This window comes from Oncorhynchus masou, chromosome 9 (genome assembly GCF_036934945.1).
Source record: "Oncorhynchus masou masou isolate Uvic2021 chromosome 9, UVic_Omas_1.1, whole genome shotgun sequence".
Lineage (NCBI taxonomy): Eukaryota > Metazoa > Chordata > Actinopteri > Salmoniformes > Salmonidae > Oncorhynchus > Oncorhynchus masou.
This window is the reverse complement of record NC_088220.1, coordinates 26547081-26563456: the sequence shown is the minus strand read 5'-3', so window position 1 is coordinate 26563456 and position 16376 is coordinate 26547081. Positions and strand designations below refer to the sequence as shown.

Sequence of the window (16376 nt, the reverse complement as noted above, 5' to 3'; positions counted from 1 at the left end):
GAGGAGAGAGGAGATGAGAGAGATGAGAGGAGAGGAGAGGAGATGAGAGGAGAGGAGAGGAGGAGGGAGGAGAGGAGAGGAGATGAGAGGAGAGGAGAGGAGAGGAGAGGGAGAGAAGAGGAGAGGAGAGGGGGAGAGGAGAGGGAGAGGAGAGGAGAGAGGAGAGGAGAGGGAGAGGAGGAGAGGGAGAGGAGAGGAGAGGAGAGGAGAGGAGGAGGGGAGGGGGGAGGAGGAGAGGGAGAGGAGAGGAGAGGAGAGGGAGAGAAGAGGAGAGGGAGAGGAGAGGGAGGGAGAGGAGAGGAGAGGAGAGGAGAGGAGAGAGGAGAGGAGGGGAGAGGAGAGGAGATCCCTGTGATGTGACTATGTAACCAGAGAGCTCAGAGTGGTCCCTCCTCCGGTGGAACTCCCAGGACACTGGAGAGTAACTCTAACCCACAACACTACAGCCCTGCACTTCAGAGGGATCTAGTCCAACCCCTAAAAACACAACTGGCTGGAGACTCCGTCCTCAGAAGGCGACTGACCGCCGGCTAGAGCACTTCTCTGATAGAGAGAGCGTTGGAGAGAAAGAGAAAAAGAGGGAGAGAAGAAAAGAGGGAGAGAGAAAAACAGACACTAACAGAGACTCGATTATGTTTTAGGAGCCAAGACACAGCAGAGAACTGATACACTGAAGGTAAGAGGATGTCCCGTCTTGTTGGCTCTTTACAGTTTTCTCACCTTGACTAACACATGTTTGACAGCTATAATAGAGACTGATTGACTGGACATGAAGGAAGTGTAAATGAAATGAGTCGAGACAGAGATCCCATTAGAACTAATCCAACTAATGTGTGTCACCTCAGTCACCTCAGTCACCTCAGTCACCTCAGTCACCTCAGTCATGCACTACTGTACTGTAGCTGTCCACAACTGGGTAATGACATCTCGTCTTAAAACATATTTATTGTACAATGATTGTCAACGGATATTTATTTATTTTTGCTGAATTAAGCATACCGAAATGTCTGTTTAATATCAGGAAATATCTTGCCAGACTTACACCCTTGTGAATGTGTGTGTGTGTGTTGGGGGGTATGTTTGTGATGCTTACACTTGTATGCACATTCTGCACATTTGAATGTCTATGGAGTGACAAACCTGAGTCAACAACACCTTGGTTGTAGAGGTATTTTACAACATGGTGAAGCATCTCTGTACACATGTCTGTTTGTCTGTCGCCGCCACGGAACTTTAACAATGTTTACATTCTCACTATAGACGATACGCTTGACAAGGAGTCCCGGGTTGTCCGACACACACACACACGAATGCACACACTGTGTACCTTGGCCACTTTGTGCGTTAGTGCTAAAGGGGCTGTTTGTACAGCTCTCTCAACTCACCCTTGGTGAAGCGCCGGTCCCCACCAGCGAACCATTGGTGCCCTGCATCCCTGTGTGAATGACCTTAACAGAATCAATCTTGTACGCATAGCTCCACAGGGGAGCCACTCACAACCTTGGAGCATTATCATAGCGTCATTCACGTCATTGGAGTCCTCAGTCTTCAGTTGAGGAGACAACTCTGTGTTGTTAAACCACATAGTGTTCCCCAGGAGCCCAGTGTGGCAGAGGAGGCTGGTGGGGGGAGCTATAGCAGGATGTGCTCATTGTAGTGCCTGGAATGGAATGGACTCAAACATGTGGTTTCCAAATGTTTGATGTGTTTATTACGGTTCCATTTGTTCTATTCCAGCCGTTCCAATGAGCACATCCTCCTATAGTTCCTCCCACCAGCCTCCTCATGTGTATGTATGTGTGTGTATCTTTCGGAGGAGTTGGGTTAAAAGCGGAAGTCACATTTTGTCTGGAGCTTGTGTGCATTTGACCAACAAAGTGTTCATGTTAATAAGTGTACTACGTAGTTTTAACTCTGTTCGTGGTGAGCGTGTGGCTCTTGCAAACCAGTGAGTTGTATCTGTGTCATCCCGCCATAGAAGAGACATGCATAGGAACATACTGCTCTCTGACTCATCCCCACAGACCCCATCACTGTGGAGGTCTCAGTTGTTGAGCTGGCATACATATGACATACTGCAGGGTTATAGTAGTCATCTCTTCTCATAACACAAACATGTGTGGAATGTTACTCTGTCATCCAACAGACGTTGTCCTCCTGAGACTGCTGTTCCATGACTACGTGCTCTAAGCGTTTGGTATGCCGGTGCTCTGGCATGGGCCACTTTACCTAGTAGTGCCACAAACAGACAACACTCAAGCACTGTAATGCAAATGGTTCCTTTTGATAGAACCGATGTTAGTATGTTTTATGTTGTCTCCCTTCCTCTTTGAAGGACAGTTCTTTATCTTGAGAAACCATCTTGTCACGAGACGTTTGGATATTTATTGCATGCCTCTTAAAGAATTGTGTTCATATTATTTTAGAATGAATGTTTTAATGTATTGTTTTATAATTCTCCTCTATCTAAGAGCAGTTTATCACTCACATGCTATGTTAAACCTACGCTAAATCTATTCTCTCTCACGTTCTAAAACATCCAAAAGTTTAAATTAAGACAAGTTTTGAGCGATGTGGGGATTTTTTCTTACAGTGTGTCAGGGGGTCGGTATGTTGGGGAGAGAGAGAGTTCTCCCTGCTCTGATGTAGTACTACACTCTGGAAAAAAAGGTGCTATCTAGAACCTAAAAGGGTTCTTCGGCTGTCCCCATAGGAGAACCCTTTGAAGAACCCTTTTTGGTTACAACACAGATGGTTCTATGTGGAACCCAAAAGGGCTTCTACCTGGAACTAAAAGGGGTTCTACCTGGAACCAAAAAGGGTTATTCTATGGGGACAGCTGAAGAACCCTTTTGCTACCCTTTTTTCTAAGAGTGTACAGTCCTCCACTCTCCCCTTTCCTCTCTCCCTTTCCTCTCCCCTCCTCTAAACCCCTTCCCTCTCCTCCCATCCTTTCCTCGCCCCTTCTCTAAACCCCTTCCCTCTCCTCCCATCCCTTCCTCTCCCCTCCTCTAAACCCCTTCCCTCTCCTCCCATCCCTTCTGCTCCCCTCCTCTAAACCCCTTCCATTTACATTACATTTACATTTACATTTAAGTCATTTGGCAGACGCTCTTATCCAGAGCGACTTACAAATTGGTGAATTCACCTTATGACATCCAGTGGAACAGCCACTTTACAATAGTGCATCTAAATCATTTAAGGGGGGGGGGGTGAGAAGGATTACTTTATCCTATCCTAGGTATTCCTTAAAGAGGTGGGGTTTCAGGTGTCTCCGGAAGGTGGTGATTGACTCCGCTGTCCTGGCGTCGTGAGCGAGTTTGTTCCACCATTGGGGGGCCAGAGCAGCGAACAGTTTTGACTGGGCTGAGCGGGAACTGTACTTCCTCAGTGGTAGGGAGGCGAGCAGGCCAGAGGTGGATGAACGCAGTGCCCTTGTTTGGGTGTAGGGCCTGATCAGAGCCTGGAGGTACTGCGGTGCCGTTCCCCTCACAGCTCCGTAGGCAAGCAACATGGTCTTGTAGGGGATGCGAGCTTCAACTGGAAGCCAGTGGAGAGAGCGGAGGAGCGGGGTGACGTGAGAGAATTTGGGAAGGTTGAACACCAGACGGGCTGCGACGTTCTGGATGAGTTGTAGGGGTTTAATGGCACAGGCAGGGAGCCCAGCCAACAGCGAGTTGCAGTAATCCAGACGGGAGATGACAAGTGCCTGGATTAGGACCTGCGCCGCTTCCTGTGTGAGGCAGGGTCGTACTCTGCGGATGTTGTAGAGCATGAACCTACAGGAACGGGCCACCGCCTTGATGTTAGTTGAGAACGACAGGGTGTTGTCCAGGATCACGCCAAGGTTCTTAGCGCTCTGGGAGGAGGACACAATGGAGTTGTCAACCGTGATGGCGAGATCATGGAACGGGCAGTCCTTCCCCGGGAGGAAGAGCAGCTCCGTCTTGCGAGGTTCAGCTTGAGGTGGTGATCCGTCATCCACACTGATATGTCTGCCAGACATGCAGAGATGCGATTCGCCACCTGGTCATCAGAAGGGGAAAGGAGAAGATTAATTGTGTGTCGTCTGCATAGCAATGATAGGAGAGACCATGTGAGGTTATGACAGAGCCAAGTGACTTGGTGTATAGCGAGAATAGGAGAGGGCCTAGAACAGAGCCCTGGGGGACACCAGTGGTGAGCGCGTGGTGAGGAGACAGATTCTCGCCACGCCACCTGGTAGGAGCGACCTGTCAGGTAGGACGCAATCCAAGCGTGGGCCGCGCCGGAGATGCCCAACTCGGAGAGGGTGGAGAGGAGGATCTGATGGTTCACAGTATCGAAGGCAGCCGATAGGTCTAGAAGGATGAGAGCAGAGGAGAGAGAGTTAGCTTTAGCAGTGCGGAGCGCCTCCGTGATACAGAGAAGAGCAGTCTCAGTTGAATGACTAGTCTTGAAACCTGACTGATTTGGATCAAGAAGGTCATTCTGAGAGAGATAGCGGGAGAGCTGGCCAAGGACGGCACGTTCAAGAGTTTTGGAGAGAAAAGAAAGAAGGGATACTGGTCTGTAGTTGTTGACATCGGAGGGATCGAGTGTAGGTTTTTTCAGAAGGGGTGCAACTCTCGCTCTCTTGAAGACGGAAGGGACGTAGCCAGCGGTCAGGGATGAGTTGATGAGCGAGGTGAGGTAAGGGAGAAGGTCTCCGGAAATGGTCTGGAGAAGAGAGGAGGGGATAGGGTCAAGCGGGCAGGTTGTTGGGCGGCCGGCCGTCACAAGAAGCGAGATTTCATCTGGAGAGAGAGGGGAGAAAGAGGTCAGAGCACAGGGTAGGGCAGTGTGAGCAGAACCAGCGGTGTCGTTTGACTTAGCAAACGAGGATCGGATGTCGTCGACCTTCTTTTCAAAATGGTTGACGAAGTCATCTGCAGAGAGGGAGGAGGGGGGAGGGGGAGGAGGATTCAGGAGGGAGGAGAAGGTGGCAAAGAGCTTCCTAGGGTTAGAGGCAGATGCTTGGAATTTAGAGTGGTAGAAAGTGGCTTTAGCAGCAGAGACAGAGGAGGAAAATGTAGAGAGGAGGGAGTGAAAGGATGCCAGGTCCTCAGGGAGGCGAGTTTTCCTCCATTTCCGCTCGGCTGCCCGAGCCCTGTTCTGTGAGCTCGCAATGAGTCGTCGAGCCACGGAGCGGGAGGGGAGGACCGAGCCGGCCTGGAGGATAGGGGACATAGAGAGTCAAAGGATGCAGAAAGGGAAGAGAGGAGGGTTGAGGAGGCAGAATCAGGAGATAGGTTGGAGAAGGTTTGAGCAGAGGGAAGAGATGATAGGATGGAAGAGGAGAGAGTAGCGGGGGAGAGAGAGCGAAGGTTGGGACGGCGCGATACCATCCGAGTAGGGGCAGTGTGGGAAGTGTTGGATGAGAGCGAGAGGGAAAAGGATACAAGGTAGTGGTCGGAGACTTGGAGGGGAGTTGCAATGAGGTTAGTGGAAGAACAGCATCTAGTAAAGATGAGGTCGAGCGTATTGCCTGCCTTGTGAGTAGGGGGGAAGGTGAGAGGGTGAGGTCAAAGAGGAGAGGAGTGGAAAGAAGGAGGCAGAGAGGAATGAGTCAAAGGTAGACGTGGGGAGGTTAAAGTCGCCCAGGACTGTGAGAGGTGAGCCGTCCTCAGGAAAGGAGCTTATCAAGGCATCAAGCTCATTGATGAACTCTCCGAGGAACCTGGAGGGCGATAAATGATAAGGATGTTAAGCTTGAAAGGGCTGGTAACTGTGACAGCATGGAATTCAAAGGAGGCGATAGACAGATGGGTAAGGGGAGAAAGAGAGAATGACCACTTGGGAGAGATGAGGATCCCGGTGCCACCACCCCGCTGACCAGAAGCTCTCGGGGTGTGCGAGAACACGTGGGCGGACGAAGAGAGAGCAGTAGGAGTAGCAGTGTTATCTGTGGTGATCCATGTTTCCGTCAGTGCCAAGAAGTCGAGGACTGGAGGGAGGCATAGGCTGAGATGAACTCTGCCTTGTTGGCCGCAGATCGGCAGTTCCAGAGGCTACCGGAGACCTGGAACTCCACGTGGGTCGTGCGCGCTGGGACCACCAGATTAGGGTGGCCGCGGCCACGCGGTGTGGGGCGTTTGTATGGTCTGTGCAGAGAGGAGAGAACAGGGATAGATAGACACATAGTTGACAGGCTACAGAAGAGGCTACGCTAATGCAAAGGAGATTGGAATGACAAGTGGACTACACGTCTCGAATGTTCAGAAAGTTAAGCTTACGTAGCAAGAATCTTATTGACTAAAATGATTGAAATGATACAGTACTGCTGGAGTAGGCTAGCTGGCAGTGGCTGTGTTGTTGACTTTGTAGGCTAGCTGGCAGTGGCTGCGTTGTTGACACTACACTAATCAAGTCGTTCCGTTGAGTGTAATAGTTTCTACAGTGCTGCTATTCGGGGGCTAGCTGGCTAGCTAGCAGTGTTGATTACGTTACGTTACGTTAAAAGAATGACAATAGCTGGCTAGCTAACCTAGAAAATCGCTCTAGACTACACAATTGTCTTTGATACAAAGACGGCTATGTAGCTAGCTAGCTACGATCAAACAAATCAAACCGTTGTACTGTAATGAAGTGAAATGAAAATGTGATACTACCTGTGGAGCGAAGCGGAATGTTGACCGGGTTGTTGAAGTTCTATTCGGTAGACGTTGGCTAGCTGTTGGCTAGCTAGCTAGCAGTATCTCCTACGTTAAGGACGACAAATAGCTGGCTAGCTAACCTCGGTAAATTAAGATAATCACTCTAAGTCTACACACTCTAAACTACACAATTATCTTGGATACGAAGACAGCAAAGACAACTATGTAGCTAGCTAACACTACACTAATCAAGTCGTTCAGTTGAGTGTAATAGTTTCTACAGTGCTGGTATTCGGTAGACGGTGGACGTTAGCTAGCTGCTGGGCAGATAGCAGTGTAGACTACGTTAGGACGACGAAATACGATAATTACGCAATTATCTTTGATACAAAGACGGCTATGTAGCTAGCTAAGAAGAAATTGCTAAGATTAGACAAATCAAACCGTTGTACTATAATGAAATGTAATGAAAAGTTATACTACCTGCGGACCGAAGTGTAGATGCGACCGCTCGCTCCAACCCGGAAGCAAAAACTCCTTCCCTCTCCTCCCATCCCTTCTTCTCCACTCCCCCTCTCCCCTCCCCTCCTCCTCTCCCCTCCCCTCCCCTCCCCTCCCCTCCCTCCTCCCCTCCCCCATTGGTCATCAGCTGTGTCCTGGCTCTCAGAGCAGTGCTTCCTGCGTGCCAGCTAAACTGAGAAATGTGCTTTACATTATGGCCATGCAGAAGACATGCAGCGTATCTAATTCAACAGGCGGCTCACAGACACTACCCCATATGGTCTGAAGTACCAGTGTGGTAACTTATAGCTACAAGTTTTGCAGCAAATTGAATAAGCCCCATGCTGTCTATACAGTGATTGATATTTTTCAGTCAAAGCCATACTTGTTTAGAATCAAGAACAGACACTAATTCTGTTTAGATATTGGTACTAATAAAGGCTTTACCACCTGGCATTTAGCTCTCTCTCTCTAAGTGTTGCCATTTAAACTTTTACTCCAACACAAGCCTTACAGTAGAGATCAACACTGCCAGCCTCATCTTCCTGTTATCCTCAGAACAAAGAATTTGTCAATCATCTCCCAGCGGTCAATCATCCATTGATTCATTATGTATGACCTTCATACTTCTGGACTAAGAGATACCACTCTGACTCCAGTAAGGCCAGATCCCGCTACTCCAAGCATATGCCTTCCTCCTCCTCATTCTCCTCCTCCTTATTGTCCTCCTCACTCCTCCTCCTCATCCTCCTCTTCCTCCACCTCCCTGCTTGTCCTCCCTCTTCCTCCCCTCATTCTCCTCCTCCTCCTCCTCCTCATCTTCCCTCCTCCTCCTCATTCTCCTCCTTCTCCCTCCTCCACCTCCCTGCTCATCCTCCCTCCTCCTCCCCTCATTCTCATCCTCCTCCTCCCCCTCCTCCTCCTCAGTACTAACCATTCCACTGACAGTCATTAGAACACAGACCACTAATGACCACTCTTCTACATCCGACCTCCTCCTCCTCCTCCACCACCTCCCTCCTCTTCCCTCCTCCTCAGTACTAACCATTCCACTGACAGTCATTAGAACACAGACCACTTTAATGACCACTCTTCTACATCCGACCTCCTCCTCCTCCTCCTCCTCCTCCACCACCTCCCTCCTCTTCCCTCCTCCTCAGTACTAACCATTCCACTGACAGTCATTAGAACACAGACCACTAATGACCACTCTTCTACATCCGACCTCCTCCTCCACCACCTCCCTCCTCTTCCCTCCTCCTCAGTACTAACCATTCCACTGACAGTCATTAGAACACAGACCACTAATGACCACTCTTCTACATCCGACCTCCTCCTCCTCCTCCACCACCTCCCTCCTCTTCCCTCCTCCTCAGTACTAACCATTCCACTGACAGTCATTAGAACACAGACCACTAATGACCACTCTTCTACATCCGACCTCCTCCTCCTCCTCCACCACCTCCCTCCTCTTCCCTCCTCCTCAGTACTAACCATTCCACTGACAGTCATTAGAACACAGACCACTAATGACCACTCTTCTACATCCGACCTCCTCCTCCTCCTCCTCCTCCTCCACCACCTCCCTCCTCTTCCCTCCTCCTCAGTACTAACCATTCCACTGACAGTCATTAGAACACAGACCACTAATGACCACTCTTCTACATCCGACCTCCTCCTCCTCCTCCTCCACCACCTCCCTCCTCTTCCCTCCTTCTCAGTACTAACCATTCCACTGACAGTCATTAGAACACAGACCACTAATGACCACTCTTCTACATCCGACCTCCTCCTCCTCCTCCACCACCTCCCTCCTCTTCCCTCCTTCTCAGTACTAACCATTCCACTGACAGTCATTAGAACACAGACCACTAATGACCACTCTTCTACATCCGACCTCCTCCTCCTCCTCCACCACCTCCCTCCTCTTCCCTCCTCCTCAGTACTAACCATTCCACTGACAGTCATTAGAACATAGGCCACTAATGACCACTCCTTTCTGACCCACCTCCCACACAACAACACTAAGAGAAGCAGCTGAATCATATCTGAGAGAGGGTGTGCCAGCTATCCAGCTGTGGTGGAGGACATTAGAAATAGAAAGGTTCATAAAGCTTCGTTACAGAGTACAGAGTAATAAGGCTCTGTAACAGAGGCTTTGTAGCAGAGTAATAACACATAGAACTCCCAAGTGGCGCAGCGGTCTAAGGCACTGCCTCTCAGTGCAAGAGGTGTCACTACAGTCCCCGGTTTGGATCCAGGCTGTATCACATCCGGCCGAGTCCCATTGTCACGACTTCCGCTGAAGTTGGTCCATCTCCTTGTTTGGGCGACGTTCGGCGGTGGTAATTGAGAGAGTAATAAGGTTTTTGTAACAGAGCAATAAGGCTTTGTCTTAGGGATGGTAAGACAAAATAACCACTATATGAGTATCTTAATAAAAACAGAAAAAATTATTGTTTCATTTGAATATGTCTAATCTGTAAGGTCAGTTGACCCCCAGAGACTAAAGCTGCTGTGATGCACAAACTAACAAACATTTCCCTTTCTCTCTTTCTGACCTTCCTTCCTTCCTTCCTTCCTTCCTTTCTTCTCTCTCTCTCTCTCTCTAAATAAGCATAAATATGGGTTGTATTTACAATGGTGTTTGTTCTTCACTGGTTGCCCTTTTCTTGTGGCAACAGGTCACAAATCTTGCTGCTGTGATGGCACACTGTGAAATTTCACCCAGTAGATATGGGAGTCATACGTTGGTAAGGATTTTAGGAAGTGCAGCTCAGTTTCCACCTCATTTTGTGGGCAGACTGTCTACGATGGCCTTTCTCAATAGCAAGGTTATGCTTACTAAGTCTGTACATAGTCAAAGCTTTCCTTAAGTTTGGGTCAGTCACAGTGGACAGGTATTCTGCCACTTTGTACTCTCTGTTTAGGGCCAAATAGCATTATAGTATGCTCTGTTTTTTTGTTAATTCTTTCCAATGTGTCAAGTAATTATATTTTTGTTTTCTCATAATTTGGTTGGGTGTGTTTGTGTTTGTGAACAGAGCCCCAGGACCAGCTTGCTTAGGGGACTCTTCTCCGGGTTCATCTCTCTGTAGGTGATGGCTTTGTTATGGAAGGTTTGGGAATCGCTTCCTTTTAGGTGGTTGTAGAATTTAACAGCTCTTTTCTGGATTTTGATAATTAGTGGGTATCGGCCTAATTCTGCTCTGCATGCATTATTTGTTGTTCTACATTGTACAAGGAAGATATTTTTGCAGAATTCTGTATGCAGAGTCTCAATTTGGTGTTTGTCCCATTTTGTGAACCCAGACCTCACAACCGTAAAGGGCAATGGGCTCTATGACTGATTCAAGTATTTTTAGCCAGATCCTAATTGGTATGTTGAAATGTATGTTCCTTTTGATGGCATAGACTGCCCTTCTTGCCTTGTCTCTCAGATTGTTCACAGCTTTGTGGAAGTTACCTGTGGCTTTGATGTTTAGGCCAAGATGGAATTTGTATTTGTGGTCCTGGCGACTGGACCTTTTTTGGAACACCATTATTTTGGTCTTACTGAGATTTACTGTCAGGGCCCAGGTCTGACAGAATCTGTGCAGAAGATCTAGGTGCTGCTGTAGGCCCTCCTTGGTTGGTGACAGAAGCACCAGATCATCAGCAAACAGTAGACATTTGACTTCTGGATTCTAGTAGGGTGAGGCCGTGTGCTGCAGACTTTTCTAGTGCCCGCGCCAATTCGTTGATATATATGTTGAAGAGGGTGGGGCTTAAGCTGCATCCCTGTCTCACCCCATGACCCTGTGTGAAGAAATGTGTGTGTTTTTTGCCAATTTTAACCGCACAATTGTTGTTTGTGTACATGGATTTTATAATGTTGTATGTTTTACCCCCAACACCACTTTCCATCAATTTGTATAGCAGACCCTCATGCCAAATTGAATCGAAGGCTTTTTTGAAATCAACAAAACTTTGCCTTTGTTTTGGTTTGTTTGGTTGTCAATTAGGGTGTGCATGGTGAATACGTGGTCTGTTGTACATTAATTTGGTAAATAGCCAATTTGACATTTGCTCAGCACATTGTTTTAATTGAGAAAATGTACGAGTCTGCTGTTAATGATAATGCGGAGGATTTTCCCAAGGTTAATGTTGACGCATATTCCACGGTAGTTATTGGGGTCAAATTTGTCTCCACTTTTGTGGATTGGGGTGATCAGTCCTTGGTTCCAAATATTGGGGAAGATGCCAGAGCTAAGGATGATGTTAAAGAGTTTTAGTATGGCGAATTAGAATTTGTTGTCTGTATATTTGATCATTTCATTAAGGATACCATCAACACCACAGGCCTTTTTGGTTTGGAGGGTTTTTATTTTGTCCTGTTACCTGTTCAAGGTAATTGGAGAATCCAGTGGGTTCTGGTAGTCTTTAATAGTTGATTCTAAGATTTGTATTTGATCATGTATATGTCTTTGCTCTTTATTCTTTGTTAAAGAGCCAAAAAGATTGGAGAAATGGTTTACCCATACATCTCCATTTTGGATAGATAATTCTTCGTGTTGTTTGTTTAGTGTTTTCCAATTTTCCCAGAAGTGGTTTGAGTCTATGGATTCTTCAATTACATTGAGCTGATTTCTGACGTGCTGTTCCTTCTTTTTCCGTAGTGTATTTCTGTATTGTTTTAGTGATTCACCATAGTGAAGGCGTAGACTCAGGTTTTCCGGGTCTCTATGTTTTTCTTGGACAGGTTTCTAAATTTCTTTCTTAGATTTTTGCATTTCTTCATCAAACCATTTGTTATTGTTGTTAATTTTCTTCGGTTTTCTATTTGAGATTTTTAGATTTGATAGGGAAGCTGAGAGGTCAAATATACTGTTATGATTTTCTACTGCCAAGTTTACACCTTAACTATTGCAGTGAAACATTTTACCCGGGAAATTGTCTAGAAGGGATTGAATTTGTTGTTGCCTAATTGTTTTTTGGTAGGTTTCTAAACTGCATTCCTTCCATCTCTAGCATTTATTAATGTTACTCAGTTCCTTTGGCTTTGATGCCTCGTGATTTGGTATTGCTCTGTTCAAGTAGACTGTGATTTTGCTGTGGTCTGATAGGGGTGTCAGTGGGCTGACAGTGAACGCTCTGAGAGACTCTGGGTTGAGGTCAGTGATAAAGTAGTCTACAGTACTACTGCCAAGAGATGAGCTATAGGTGTACCTAGCATAGGAGTCCCCTCGAAGCCTACCATTTACTATGTACATACCCAGCGAGCGACAGAGCTGCAGGAGTTGTGACCCGTTTTTGTTTGTTATGTTGTCATAGTTGTGCCTAGGGGGGCATATGTGGGAGGGAATGCTGACACCTGTACCAGCTGTTTGTCCTCTCTCTCTCTCTCTCTCTGCTGTATTGTTGGAAGCTGCCATGGAAAACTAGATGAATTTAAAGCCAGTCAGAGGCTGTAATTGTATTCATCTGTTTCTTTTTCTTTCCTTTATTTGAGGGGGGGGTGTGTGTGTGTAGGTGTCCTCTATTTCTCACAGGGCCGGGGAAGGTTATAGGATGGGGGGGTCTGCTATTCCTTCAAGTGTTTGGGCTGGGGGTGAGGGGTGTTTGACTTGCCAGATGGGGAGGGCTTAGTGAAGTGGGGTGAGGGTGTAGAGGGGAGAGGGCTGGGGTTAGTTTTCAGTGTCTACATCCGGTATTGTCCCTCTGAGTGGGAAGACTTCACTAAGGGTTTTCAGTTGTCATTTTACTGGAACTCTGCCCTTAGTCTTTTTATAACACTATATCGTTGGCTGGCCTCACAGACACAAATGATGATGTCCCATTGGAAGTGATAGATAGATAGATAGATAGATAGATAGATAGATAGATAGATAGATAGATAGATAGATAGATAGATAGATAGATAGATAGATAGATTTTTCCTTGTTAATGCTTTTCAAGCCTTTTCCTTCATTTTGTTTTTCAAATGAGCCGCAAACAAGATCATTAATCAGATATCAAACATCAACCACATCTGAAGACTAGCACCCCTTTAAAACACTGGTTTTATAACCCCCTCATTTCCCCTCCTCTCCTACCATCCCCTCTCCTCTCCTACCTTCTCTCCTCCTCTCCCCTCCTCTCCCCTCCTCTCCTACCCTCTCCCCTCCTCTCCTCTCAGTTCCCCTCCTCTCCACTCCTCTCCTCCTCTCCTCTCCTCTCCTCTCCTCTCCACTCCTCTCCTCCTCTCCTCTCCACTCCTCTCCTCCTCTCCTCTCCTCTCCTCTCCTCTCCTCTACTCTCCTCTACTCTACTCTACTCTACTCTACTCCACTCCCCTCTCCTCCCCTCCTCAGGCCTTCTCAACAGCATTTACAGCTTCATTTATATAGGAGCTAGCCTGAACCCACAACTTCCCAAACAACAAGTCTGACACACTTCTGTTGCGGTTGGGCCCTTCGGTTCAGACACCAGATATGTTTACCCATGATAATCCAACACCACTACGGTGAATTTTGAGAAGGGGAAAAATTAGAGCAAGGGACTTTTTGTTAACATATCAGTTTCTTTGCATTCCTCTAATGTCTCGTTCAATTTGCATCTTGGACTTTGATAGTAATGATGTGATTTAGGGGGAACAGCTGGAGTGGTGCATTAATCAATGTCCCTAGCTTACACTACCACACTACCACCTGTGCCATGAAGGTGCAGACATCTTGGCAGAAGCTGTAGTACACGTACTGTACAGAGAGGGAAGTTACAGTGCGTTCGAAAAGTATTCAGACCCCTTGACTTTTTCCACATTTTATTACGTTACAGCCTTATTATAAAATGGATTAAATAAATACAAATCCTCAGCAATCTACACACAATACCTTATAATGACAATGCAAAAACAGGTTTTTATAAAACAGAAATACCTTATTTACGTAGGTATTCAGACCCTTTGCTATGAGACTCGAAATGGAGCTCAGATGCATCCTGTTTCCATTGATCATCATTGAGATGTTTATACATCTTGTTTGGAGTTCACCTGTGGTAAATTCAATTGATTGATTGGATATGCACTGTCAACTGTGGGACCATATATGGACAGGTCCCACAGTTGACAGTGCATGTCAGAGCAAAAACCAAGCCATGAGGTCAAAGGAATTGTCTGTAGGGCTCAGAGACCTGATTTTGTCGAGGCACAGATCTGGGGAAGGGTTCCAAAATATTTCTACAGCATTGAAGGAACCCAAGAACACAGTGGCACCTAAAGACTCTCAGACCATGAGAAACAAGATTCTCTGGTCTGATGAAACCAAGATTGAACTCTTTGGCCTGAATGCCAAACTTCACGTCTGGAGGAAACCTGGCACCATCCCTAAGGTGAAGCATGGTGGAGGCAGCATCATGCTGCGGGGATGTTTTTCCGTGGCAGGGAGACTAGTCAGGATCGAGGCAAAGATGAACAAAGCAAAGTACAGAGAGATCCTTGATGAAAACCTGCTCCAGAGCGCTCAGGACCTCAGAATGGGGCAAAGGTTCCCCTTTCAACAGGACAATGACCCGAAGCACACAGCCAAGACAACGCAGGAGTGGCTTCGGGACAAGTCGCTGAATGTCCTTGAGTGGCCCAACCAGAGCCTGGACATGAACCCGATTTGAAAATCTCTGGAGAGACCTGAAAATAGCTGTGCAGCAACGCTCCCCATCCAACCTGATGGAGCTTGAGAGGATCTTCAGAGAGGAATGGGAGAAACTACAGGTGTGCAAAGACTCTAGGCTGTAATCGCTGCCAAAGGTGCTTCAACAAAGTACTGCGTAAAGTGTCTGAATAATTATGTAAATGTGATATTTCAGTTGTTGTTGTTTTATATATTTGCTGAAATTTGTGGGAAAAACAGTTTTTGCTTTGTCATTATGGGGTATTGTGTGTAAATTGATGAGTGAAAAAAACTATTTAACCAATTTTAGAATAAGGCTGTAACGTAACAAATTGTGAAAAAAGTCAAGGGGTCTGAATACTGCACTGTAACAGATAGTCTATAGAAGATCATCTGTGTGACCCTTACCAAAGGGTCAGTAGTATAATTGCTGGAAAGCTAAGATCCGTTAGGCTTGTAGAGCTGAGTTAACAAGGTGTTGTTGGTCCTATAAACACAAGTTACAGTTCATTTGCCAAAGACACTGCGACACAGTGTGAGGCAACTTTCAGTAGTGCGAAAAATGTATGAAATTTCTGCGATGGTGAAGTCTTTCTGGTTTAGTCTGTGTTGTCTGGCAATTTTGAAGCCGTTCTTACAACCATGATCAAACCCAAAGTGCAAACCTAATAATAAATGCGTCACTTGTAGAAATAGGTCAATTCAAGAATGTTCAACAACTGTCATGTAGATATATCTGCAATAGAATACATCTGTGTTCCAGTGACATATTGTTTACACACTACTGTTATGGATGGAAAATGGTCCTACACTAGTAGTGTTACTTATATCCCCTCTCACAGACTGACTGAGTGGTTATGGTACAGGTGTCATATGAGCATTTGACTCGTTTCTCACAGCTTGAAAACAATCCTGCATCAACAGGAAATGTGAATCATTATGTGGATTATAATTAACTGACATTGTTGTAGGGGTTGATACATTTTTTTCGTCAGGGCAAATCAAGTCTGACCTTTTTAAGCAGAAATAAAAATACTTGAAACCTTGAATATACTACAAGTTTGGATGTCCTACTGGAAATTCTCTATGAGAATAGTGAGGTACTGTACTGTATAGACCACGCACACAGTGCCACAGTAGATGAAATGTACTGCCGTGTACAGTATGTATAGCATGCTGAAGATACTATATATCTGGACTGAAATCTCACACAATAATCTCCCTATTTTGGGTGTGGGTTTGGGCATGTCAGACCTTAGTTTTACTGTCTCTCCTTACCCACTGGGTAAAAACTGGCTGAATCAACTTGGTTAGCATGTCATTTAACAACAAAAAGTTAATGTGATGACATTGAATCAACGTGGAAAACTAATTAGATTTACAAAAAGTCATCAACATCAGGGAATTGACTCTTACCCCCCCCCCCAACTAATTCAAGTTAGTTGAAAACTCAACCCAATTTAAATTCAAACTAGATGTTGAAATGACATCTGTGCCCAGTGGGTAAGTCAAAGAGGATAAGACTCAGGTTGAGGCAGCGTTAGGTGAGAGAGGGGGGCTGGAAGCAGTTCATTGTGGTTCAGATGCTCAGAGACCAGGAGTCTTGTCTCAGGGGGATTGAGTTCCTCTTTGAGGA

General features: G+C 46.4%; 1 protein-coding gene across 3 annotated transcripts in view; it reads left to right on the top strand.

The window, feature by feature from the left end:
* The first annotated feature begins 318 nt into the window (after window positions 1-318).
* Window positions 319-16376, top strand: part of LOC135545741 (platelet-derived growth factor receptor beta-like) — a 48208-nt gene continuing 32150 nt past the window's right edge. For 2 of the 3 annotated variants that reach the window (XM_064973571.1, XM_064973570.1), the window contains exon 1: window positions 320-676. The gene's annotated coding sequence lies outside the window, so the exon portion shown is untranslated. Of the gene's footprint in view, window positions 677-16376 lie in introns of all 3 variants that reach the window. The other variant, XM_064973572.1, reaches the window with a different exon arrangement.